Raw genomic sequence first — 10,759 nt, 5'->3', positions numbered from 1 at the left:
CCCTTTGCCGCGACTGCTCAAAAGTGTGGCACTATTCACCAATTTTCATTATAAAGCCAAGGATATTCCGTAGTTGTGAAAAAATCGCACCAAAGGTGAGTATTCATAATAATAATTAATAATTATTATTATTATTATTAAACATCGCCGATTACTTCTAGCTTCTTAGAACTTAGTCTGTATGTCTTCTCCTGGTCTCTTTAAAATACCATGTTCTTTATTTACAAAAACGCCGTCTCACTACATGAGCAAAAGTAAATGATTTTCAATTTGTTAGATTCTCCGATGAAAGCTTTTACGAGTCCTTCGCTGCCGGTAAATTTAACGTAGACAGCGGGGAAAGACTGTACATACATCTGTCGAAGAAGTGTTCAATCGCTCCTAATCAAATCCCTAAGTTGTTGTATTCAACCTTGACCACATTTGCTCCCGTACATTTGATGGGTGATTTTCCGAGTTACGAAACCGTTAGAGTTCGTTCTCAGCCATCGATCCCTCTCAAGTCAAACGCCCCGGTGTCCGGTGTGATTTACACGCAACCTGCATGCAATGATCAGTGAATCATTAATCAAGGGTCAGCTTTAGAAACTTTAAAACTTAGCGTCAGTGAATTAAATGAATTTATTCCATCTCAAAGGTTTCTGGATACTAAACTCCAGGTTATCGCCGCCGTTTGGTTCTCTTTTTGAAAGGCTAAGTAAACACAGAGATGGAATATTGTGTGATTATAGTATATGAACTCACGCAACAACTGTATACAAATCGCTGTTTGTGAGCTATGAACTGTGTTAATTTCAAGCACATTTCTTTTCGATTGTTTCCGCTTGCAGCGCTATGAGACGTAGTATCTTCAACTCATATCGTAAGCATAGCTTTCAATCAGTTACAACACAGCAGCCAGTTTTTTAACGATGACTATAGGAATGATCACTATAGATTAGAGCATTCTGAAGTCAACTGCCAATGATGCATCGGTTGCTTAGTGAGCCGGATTGCCACACTTTGCTTAATTTGTGCTGCCGATAAAAAACTAAAAATGAAATTTGTCAAAAACGTGAATCGAATTCATTGGCACTGTTTTCGACAGGAAGCAAAATCGTTTTCCATCGAGAATGTTATCTTGAAAAAGCTGACAGGCCCTTTGCCTTGAAAGGTGAAATTTGAAAATCTAACCTATTGTCTGAGGACGCCTATTTATTTGGACAGAAAAAAAAAATTGTCTTCACAATTAACAAGGTTTGATTAAATTAAGCTATTCAAATTACCTAAAATAGGAGTCAGATTCTTCATCTTACGCTTTTGGTCGGCTTCGGTAAACGAAAAATCTGTGAGCCTGGTATAATAATCAATTGGAAGGTTAGATTGTTTTGAGGCTGTCTCAGTTAAAAAATAATCAAATAATTTATTAATCCAAATGGTAATCTAACAGCAGTTAAGCAACAAGCTGAGAGGGATGAACTTGAACAAGCAGCCAGCAGGAAATCTCATATCCTAAAGGTGGGTCAACATAACAAGACTACAATATACAAAGAAAAGAAAAGGACTCAGTCATTGCTACAGTTCAAACTATTTTACCACTTTCAGTTTGTAGTTTTTCAAATGCCGGATTCAGCGCGTTTCTTAGTAAAATGCAGGTGACTTGGGAAAGCCAACTACTCTAACATCGGGATTGACTACAGCGGTTTTGAGAAGTTTGAGCCAGTTAATTCCCATAACTGAACTATTTTTATTGCGTATTTCGAGTCACCGTGAAGATGAAGGGTTCATTAAGGAAGAGTAGTATTACCGATGGTTCAGTTGAGAACTGAACTTTTCTTTTGTATACCTCAATCTTAAATTATATTATTGTTCAAGTGTTCCTCAGTTTAACTTATTAACGGAACGCAAGCGCCAGCGCAGGCGGTTCTAAGTACTGTAGTCTTTTGTTACTTGTACGTTACTTTAAAAAATAGTATACTGATAAATGTGAACGGGGTTTTAAAGTTGTCAATATAATACAACAATTATTAGAGTGAAAAAGTCGCACGGGAACGAGGACAAAAGGTGCGCATGCGTAAGCCAAGCAAAACAGCTGATGAAAATTGTTATAAAAGGCAACTTTTCAGTGGCATTTAATTGCCTTTCACATTAGCAAGGAATCAGATCTCCTGTCCAGCTCGTGCTTTTCTTTACATAAAACGGAATGCATTACGAACAAACTGGTATTCGTGTATTATCTCACCGTTGCCATTCCATTAACCAAAAGAAACTTTTAAGTTAAAAGTTTATCAATCTGCGATTGTTTTTTTCCTCAAATCAAATTCCACAGCAGGGTTTTCGTGCAAGACATTGTTATCTTTGGCTCTTGTATTCAATTTTATCTCATTCATTTCTCGCGGCTTGTTAACACCACAAAAACTCAAACCGATAAGAGAACCGTCTGTAACTTGTTGATGACATGATCTGTGACCACACGTTTTCAAGGTCTTGCAAGGGGTTAGGGGAAGTTGTTAAATAGTATTGTTACAAGAGAGGCTGCGTTATCCGAGGACCATTTGAAAACCTAATAGAGGCCTACGAATTACGACTGTCTCCCACCGCAAATCATCATTACATCTTAACAAAACTGAACAAGTATAAAAGAACGTGGAGATTTTATCTTTTCCAGGTTTAAGTTTTTCTGGGATAAGCTCTATAATAATGGCCGTCTTTTAAGAGAAGAGCATAGAAATGCTTTTATTTAAACTGTTTAAATGCGGAACCGGTTTAAATGAAATCCTTGAAACGGAAATCGGCCAGGGTGAACGCTACCTGAAGCCTCATGATCTGAAAGCACAGCAATTTGCTACTATAATAGTGCGGAAAGTGGTGAGGCCATCCCCTTTATTTTCTTAGTTTAGTGACGTCCGACCGACCCAAATGTTTGGCATTTTCGAGAAAAAAAGGTTACGGTATAGTTAAACCCTTTTTCCCACGTTGTCTTAATTTTACAACAACATCAACCAACTTTTCCGCCATATTGATTTTGGGTTCACGTCTTTTAGTTTTCCTGGATCCACAGCAATGATGCTGGAGTACCAGGCCTCCGATTCCGAGACTACTTATGATTCTTGTGATTTTTTAAAGGCTTTTTAATTTTTTCAATCCGACCGACCGACCCAATATCAGGAGTCGCATTCGACGCTAAACGAAAAAAAAAAGTGGGGGAGGGGGTGGGGGGGGGAATGGCCTAATGATACTGTGTCCGTGAGATAGATGATCTTCTTGTAGTTTGGCAACGGGCGAAGGAAATCGGAATCCTGCGTAGGAATCGAACCTACGACTACCGTAAGCTACCGCGGACACTGTTTATGAATCCAGTTAAACCACCTGCCCGACTCACTGCACAAATCAACAGCACATTATGGCTCTTATTTTGCATTATAATAGAGTCAAATTCCCAAATGACTTTTTTCTCTATTGTTCTGTGCATATAACCAACATGGCTGCTGTGACGTCAGGTGAAAACCATCTATAGTTAGAACATCCTACTGGTGCTACCCAGCTTAGACTCCGATTTCCATAATTGTTTCTTTGGCCGGGTGCTTTATATCAACTAGTATTTCGCGTTTAATTTGTTTGTCACTCCACGCTTTTGGCATATCTGTGGAACCTTCAGCATTTTCACTTTCGGGTGACTTCATAGGGAGCTTACGAAACCACGACGCCGACGGCAACGACGACGCTACAAAACAATAGGTTTATTGAGCAAAAACAATGGCTCTACACGCTCTGCACGTGCGTTTTACGTTTTGGTGCATTTCTTTGCCGTCATCTCCTAAATGACGACGTGAAATGACTAAATTCAAGGATCTGTGGAGGACGTTAGCACATGACGATGAATTTTCAGTTCTCTCTCTACGCTTCCAACCCACTCATACCAGTTTAATTCCTTGTCAGTTACTACACATTCTTAACGCGGACCGACATGAAATAGTTTCGTAGTGATATGAATAACGCGGATTTGTATTTTTAAATGAAGTCCTCGTAGCCGTCGTCGTCCTCGTTTCGTAAGCTCCCTATTATCAATGACAAGGCGGTGTGAAGATTACGTCCTGAGACCCGGATCCAAGTATTTCGATGGCGAATCTCGAGTTGACTTCCTCTTTCTAGCTTCGTCAAGTTGTCTTCGGGAACTCACTGAAGACACCGACTATGTTGAGCGTTTGCAGTACACAGCATGATGAGTTTACAAAATAAACCAAAACAGAGAAACGTCTTGTTATTTTCAATAATTTTATGGCTCGATTTCAAGTAACATAGCTTTTCGACGAGGAATCGGCCATAATCCAAGGACTTCAGCTAAAACCCTTTTTCAGACAACTTCCTCTTAGCCATAGAACACTACTTGGTATTAAAACTGCAAGAAGCTTAATGGTGAATTTGCAAAGAGGAAATATCTCTCAGTCAGGAACAAATTGTGTACCTCTCCAAATCATGCCCAATAACAATTAAACAGGCTGAAATTAAGCAGTAGAGGAATTTTTCAGTGTTTACATACACTCATCTAAACACGAGGGGGAGTTGGGAGAGTTCAAGACAGTTATGCAAATCCCAGACGCAGTCGAGGGTTTACATAACTGTGGAGAATTCTCCCAACTCTCCGAGTGTTTAGATGAGGCTATGTAAACACGGAAAAAAAGTCCTCTATTGCTTTTATAAAATGTTTCTCAAAAATAATCCGACAAGTGAAGGAAAATGCTGTTTTTTTACTTCTTGATTGAAACAGATCAGATTTTCTTGATATATGAACGCTCATATTTCCTACCGGTCAATGTGACGTCACAGCCGTGTTTACATACTCTCATCTAAACACAGCTATTGACCAATGAGAGTGCGCGTACTATCCTAATTATACAGTCTAAACCATTTCTGTCCTTTCTCTCTGCTTAGTCAGTATGAATTTAAGATGTGATTCTCGGTGCACGTTGGTTTTTGTCGAGCCACGCAAAACACTTTCGGATATCCTGGGGGTCATCCAAGATATATTTTAGAGCTACATAAGATGAAAGCTGGGTCGACTGGTCTCAGACTATGGTTTTTTTATAAGGAAGTTTACTCATACCAATCGAATAATTCTTTCTTCCTGCTTCTGAGACAAATACTTCCTGAAGTAAACAACCATGTCTATAAATTACACCGCTCTGACCCATAATGCATACAAGTGACCTTACTTCAGTGTTTCTGAAACGCATTACCATTTTTAACGAGCTTTGATAAGGCTATATGTCAAGGATTATTCTTTTACTGGATCTCCCGACTAAGTCGCTCGCAGTATCAAGTCACAGTTTGGGGAAGTAGAATCGCCGATAAATCATGTTCCCTCTGGCAACGATTGTGAGCACCTTTGAACTGAAAACAACTAAGATTCGCTTAATGTTACTTACTTAAAGGATCCTCATTTTTTGTTTCCAATTCATCTCTCACGACTGACTGTTCTCAACCCATGCATTCATCAAATAGGTTGTACTGCATTATTTCTATAAATTTAACTTCGCTGAGTATATTTGACTCAATTGTATGAGTTGCTATTGGCAGTAAAAGTGCTACTTCTTTAGCACTATCTTGAACCTATAAAAATCAGTGCTTGCCACCTTCTCGCAAAGCAAGTATTTCAACAAGAAATTCAATCTAAGGTTCCGTCTTCAGTTGTTTACTTACAAGTACTGTCATACAATACTATTTTCATTATTTGTGGCCCACATCGATGCCACAAAAGCAAGTATCCTCGGGCTATTTCGATATACATGATCGACACAGATCAAGACCTGGGGCAGCATTTTTAATGATTGACCTGGATATATGTATCAGTTGTCAGACGTCTTTTTAAATCAAAGCTTAAATCTTTGGTCGCTTAGTGTTTAGTTAACATAGTTTTGAAGTCCAAACAAAAATACGAATTAATTTTTGAGGTCACAGAGGCACCTTAATTAAGCCTTAAAACCAAAAACCAACTAGAAAGAATTTATGTCGAACAGTGGCTATGATATGATTTACATAGCGGATTTCCTATTCCAATGAGCTTTGCATCGGTAATCCAGCCAACCCGGAAACCCCTGAATAAAATTAATGATATACAACGAAGACAAGGCCACCACAACGGGGACAGCTTCCTCTACTTTTTTGCAATCATTTTTTAACCGGTGTTCCACAGAGTATATGGGGACTTTTAAGAGCGTTTATCAGCAAGAGCTGATTTGTTGTTTGGCTCGGTTGATACAGCATCGGATTACGGTACAGGGATGATACGGTCAACTTTGGTAAAGGTAACGTCTCTGCTTACAAGCGAGAAGGCCCATCAGGCCGGCGCTCATCTCCGGTTTCCGTAACATGAAGCGACTAGGAATATTTCTACTCTCCCCTCGATGGGATTGCTAGTCCATCGCAGGGATACCCCCAGCATTAAACTCGTCTGTACCCATTTATACACCTGGGTGGAGAGAGGCACCGTGACCTGGCTAAATTAAGTAGAGTAAAGTGTCTTGCCCAAGTGTCTTGCCCAAGAACAGAACACAATGTCCCCGGCCAGGACCCGAACCCGGACCACTCGATCCGGAGTCCAGCACTTTAACCATCAGGCCACCGCGCCTCCTACAACTTTGACCGGTACTTTACTCAGGGTTTTCAAGTAACGGAAGAGAAAGTGCGCCCTTAGAAATCTTCTCGGTTAAAGACCGAATCACACACTATTCGCAAAAAGTGCCTGTGGGCAACAGGTTTCCGCCGATGTGGTCAGTCCTGTTCTCTTCCGCAAGCGTGACTAACTTGGCGTCATATCTCACGGCCATGGAAACAGAAGAGGCCATTAGTCAAGAGGAATCGAATGTAGCTGGGAAAAAACTGAACTTGGAAATAATGAAGTACAACGTAGGTCAACTTTAACAGGGTCTAGGAACATGAACAACAATGTATCTGTAGTCATTGATCTCTTACAGGGTTGATAATTTTGAACGTCATAGTGGATAACCCAGCTTACTTCGCATAACTTCTTACTGCTGCAATGATAACCGTCGGCGGGATCATGCATTCGTTGACACAAAGCGTTTTTGAAATGGGTCTTTTTTTTTTTAACGAAGCTGGTGACCAGTCCGCTTCTTTATAACAGCATTTTTTCCTCGTAGTCCTCTTAGTTCAGTAAAACATTTACCTAAATATTTAAAGAGAAAGTTATAAGGAAAACTAGTGGGACACCGAGGAAGAGGAAATGCAAACCATCTTGAACCCTTCAAGAAAAGTGAATAACTAAAAGACGTTTCTATAAAAAGACGGTTCTCGGAAGGCAAGGAGCAATAGCTTGCTTTCAGTTTTAAAGGAGGACAACAAATCTTAAAAAGAAACTCTTTGTAATGAAAATAATATTCAAATACTTGGCATTCGCAGCGCCGTAGTGACTAATCCTCCACAGGGAACAATTTGACATTATGGACACTATGGCGACATAATTCCTTAGAGTTTAAATATACAAGTCGTTTCCAATTTAACTCGTCTCGTCTCTGAGTTTGAAAATTCAATCTTTTCCCTGTTGTGCCCCCCGTTGCCTTGGTGGGTGGGAGATCAGAGGAGTCTCTGATTGTTAGACTTTTTCTCGATCGATACATCGACACTTCCTTTAAAAACACAAATAATGTACTTATTATCGGATTAAAGTTGTATTAGGGGCCTAAATATGACCGCTGATAAATATAAGACATCCTTATAATCCAGCATCCGACATAATCACCAAACAAAAGCACTTCAAATACTGCGCATATTGTGGAGATAAAAAGGTCGTGGCAAAAACCTTTGGGCCTATCGTTGCCCGCTCAATACTTGCATGCAATTTTAACAATGCGAAAAGCGCTTAGATAAATATACTTTAAAGGAATTTGTGGTTCCCTTTAATGCCGTTGGAAGGTAAGATTCGAATGGCCGACAGTTGAGGCAAACACGGGTCTACTTGCGTGACACTTGAAATACACTAAGTTACGCAAAGTCTGCCGTTCGAGTGAAATCTCTTAAGAACTAATTACGAAAGACTCCTCGCTAATACTATCAGCGACTAAGGAAAACGATCTGAGACTTTCACAGGGAACAATTTTCTCCAGTGACACCTGCAATCTCTCCTTCTAATTGGAGGAAGCGCTTTCAACAAGCCATCATCCACACATTCCTCTATCGTGTTTTCTGTTCCGGTACCGCCTGAATTGTAATTCATGAGAGTCTGACATTCTTTCGGACAAAATTCTCTGCCCCTTCGGTTGTGCTAGACGTAGCTGCAGTCCAGAGGCGTACAAAATCCTGACAAACGCAGGCAACCAAGAAAAGGTAGGATTTATTACATTGTGAACCGTCAAAAACGAGTAATGCCAACGGAAGGATTGAAGACGAGCTGATGGCAACTTATATTGAGATGTAGACACTTGTTGGAAGAACGTTCAAAAGGAGCCTCTAAAATTGCTAAATGGCCGAGGTAAAGCCATGGTGAGGCGTTAATCCTGCAAACTTTCGCCCGAAGGTTTCTCGAAGCATTCAAAGAGCATTTGTTCATGTTAAGTTGAAATGGTGCATGCCTGGCTTGCTTTAACAGGAGAGTCCATTTATAGGGCCCATGCTTCCCCATGCTGCACAAGACTTTTTTACTAAATGTCTTTCAGAAAAGCTTAGCCAAGTCTTTTACAGGATTCACTGCTTGACTTTAATGTGCGAATGACCTTAATGCTATTCATGATGACGACTTTTATACCCCCAGCTTAAAATGAAACGGCCGTTACGTATCTTGATCTTCACCATTAAAATAAGAGGCGTTTCCTGATTTATGTTCGATGCGCTGCGTTACCAAAGGTTTTCATTTTCAAGGCTCAGTGGGCAAACGTATATTTATGCTGAGGAATCTTTAACGTTATCAACTAGTTCGTACATCATGCATAAAAAGTGGAAATTTTCCAAGTTTGTTTTTGAGCAGTTGCTATATGCCAATTAGCTGGAAGTACTTTGTGTAAAATCAACCGTATGCCCAAGCCGGCAGACAGAAATACGCCCATCTAATTTCTACGTAATGCCTAATTCCAACTTTTCAGGTAGGTTTTGTTTTGCCCTAGACCTACTAAGCAAGTCACAAAAGAAAACCGTGAGGTCGGTCCTGTAAATTTTAAAATGTATAGCAACGTGGTTGTGGTCATGGGGATTTATATAAACCGCTTCACTCCACGACTAACTACACATGCCATCGAATGGGACAAGATAATTAACTGTGTAAAATCCAGGGGTACTTACAAAGACAATTGAAAGCCGGTCGTTTTCACTAAGGGCTCTTTGATCTAAGTACTATTCAAGCGGATTGTTATAACATGCCCGTTTCATTTAGCAGTGGTAATTGAAAAACTGACCTTCATCGGCTGCCGTGCATTAACACAATTAGCTGTTGTTTTTAATATGATGCCGGACTAAAAGAACACAAAGAAGGTACCTCTTAATTTAGAGAGTGAAAAAAAAAAAAGGACAGTCAACCGTATTCACCACGTCACTGCTGCTACCGCTTGATATGATGTTATTTAACAATTGTTCCATGAGCGCGCGTTGGATATGAGATGATAGATAGCCAACGAGGCGCGTAGCGCCGTGTGGTATATAATCATCTCATATCCAACAAGCGCGAGTGGAATAATTGTTTTATTAAAAACGCCCCCAAAATAAAAAAACTAGACTACAATAAAAATGAAAAGGCCCAAAAATCACGCATATGCGTGCCGTGTTTGTAGATCATGGTATAATGGCTCATAACCCATGATGGCTTAGCCAATCAAAACTCTCGAATTGCATTATCAAATGATGCAGCTTTTAATAATTTGTGATATCATGCAGGAAAGGACTTAATGAAGAGAATTATGAGAGATTTCCTTTTTAGCAACGACGCATAGATAAAAGTAGCCTAAAATACAGGATTGTGGTACACTCTTAACACAGTCGTTTCATTCCTTCAACCGAGTTAGTGCATGGCTTTGTAAGTCTCAAACTTATCTAAATGATCGCAAGTGCTCGACTACCTGGGGAAACTGCAGATTAAACTAAGTAAAATGAAATTATACCGCAAATCAAATTATATCTTGGATTTTGGTGAGAGTAACCTGCGCCCTAAGAGAACTCTCGTTCTAGTCATGATTATAAATTTTTAAACATTAATGCCACAAAGGATGTATATTTTTATTCCTTTTATCCACGTACCCTACGGATGTGGAACAAACTACTGAAAGGCATTGTTGAAAGTAATTCTCTGGAGACATTTAAGACTAACATTTCTAAGTATTTTATTGAGTGATTTTAGTATTCAAGTTGTTTTTTTACATTAATTTATTCCTTTACTTACTTATTTATTTTTTCACTTCGCGTTTTAGTACATATACTTTTCATTGGTATTACTTTAATTTTTGCTACATTCTTAAAAGTTGGTGTGATGTCTAACGACTTTTACCGACATACGGAAATGTAGATGTCGATGAACCAACAAACTCAACCCATATTTGAGCATGCTCTGGTATAAGTCGGATACATGAATCGAGCCTACGTACTTTCCATTACTGACAAATTCGGAAGCTCTACTGCGTAGCAAAAAGTAAGCATGCACTCTTAGGAGGTAACCAGTCCTATTGTGCTAGGTCCAGGTAAAGTAATTGTTATTTCTCTTCTCGCTAGAAATGGCCCAGCATTCACAAAATGGTTTAATTTCATCCTGTAAATACTGAAATGAAATCGTGAATCAACGACG

General features: G+C 39.5%; 1 long non-coding RNA gene across 1 annotated transcript in view; it reads left to right on the top strand.

Moving 5' to 3' along the window:
- LOC138015099 (uncharacterized) overlaps positions 1-10,759 on the top strand; it is a 27,183-nt gene continuing 16,424 nt past the window's right edge. Inside the window, exons 1-2 of the long non-coding RNA XR_011125485.1 lie at positions 1-95; positions 1,430-1,497. This is a non-coding gene — a long non-coding RNA (uncharacterized lncRNA). The remainder of the gene's footprint in view (positions 96-1,429; positions 1,498-10,759) is intronic.

The sequence above is a fragment of the Montipora capricornis genome, chromosome 9, assembly GCF_036669925.1.
Source record: "Montipora capricornis isolate CH-2021 chromosome 9, ASM3666992v2, whole genome shotgun sequence".
Classification (NCBI taxonomy): Eukaryota; Metazoa; Cnidaria; class Anthozoa; order Scleractinia; family Acroporidae; genus Montipora; species Montipora capricornis.
This window is presented reverse-complemented; position numbering and strand designations above follow the sequence as displayed.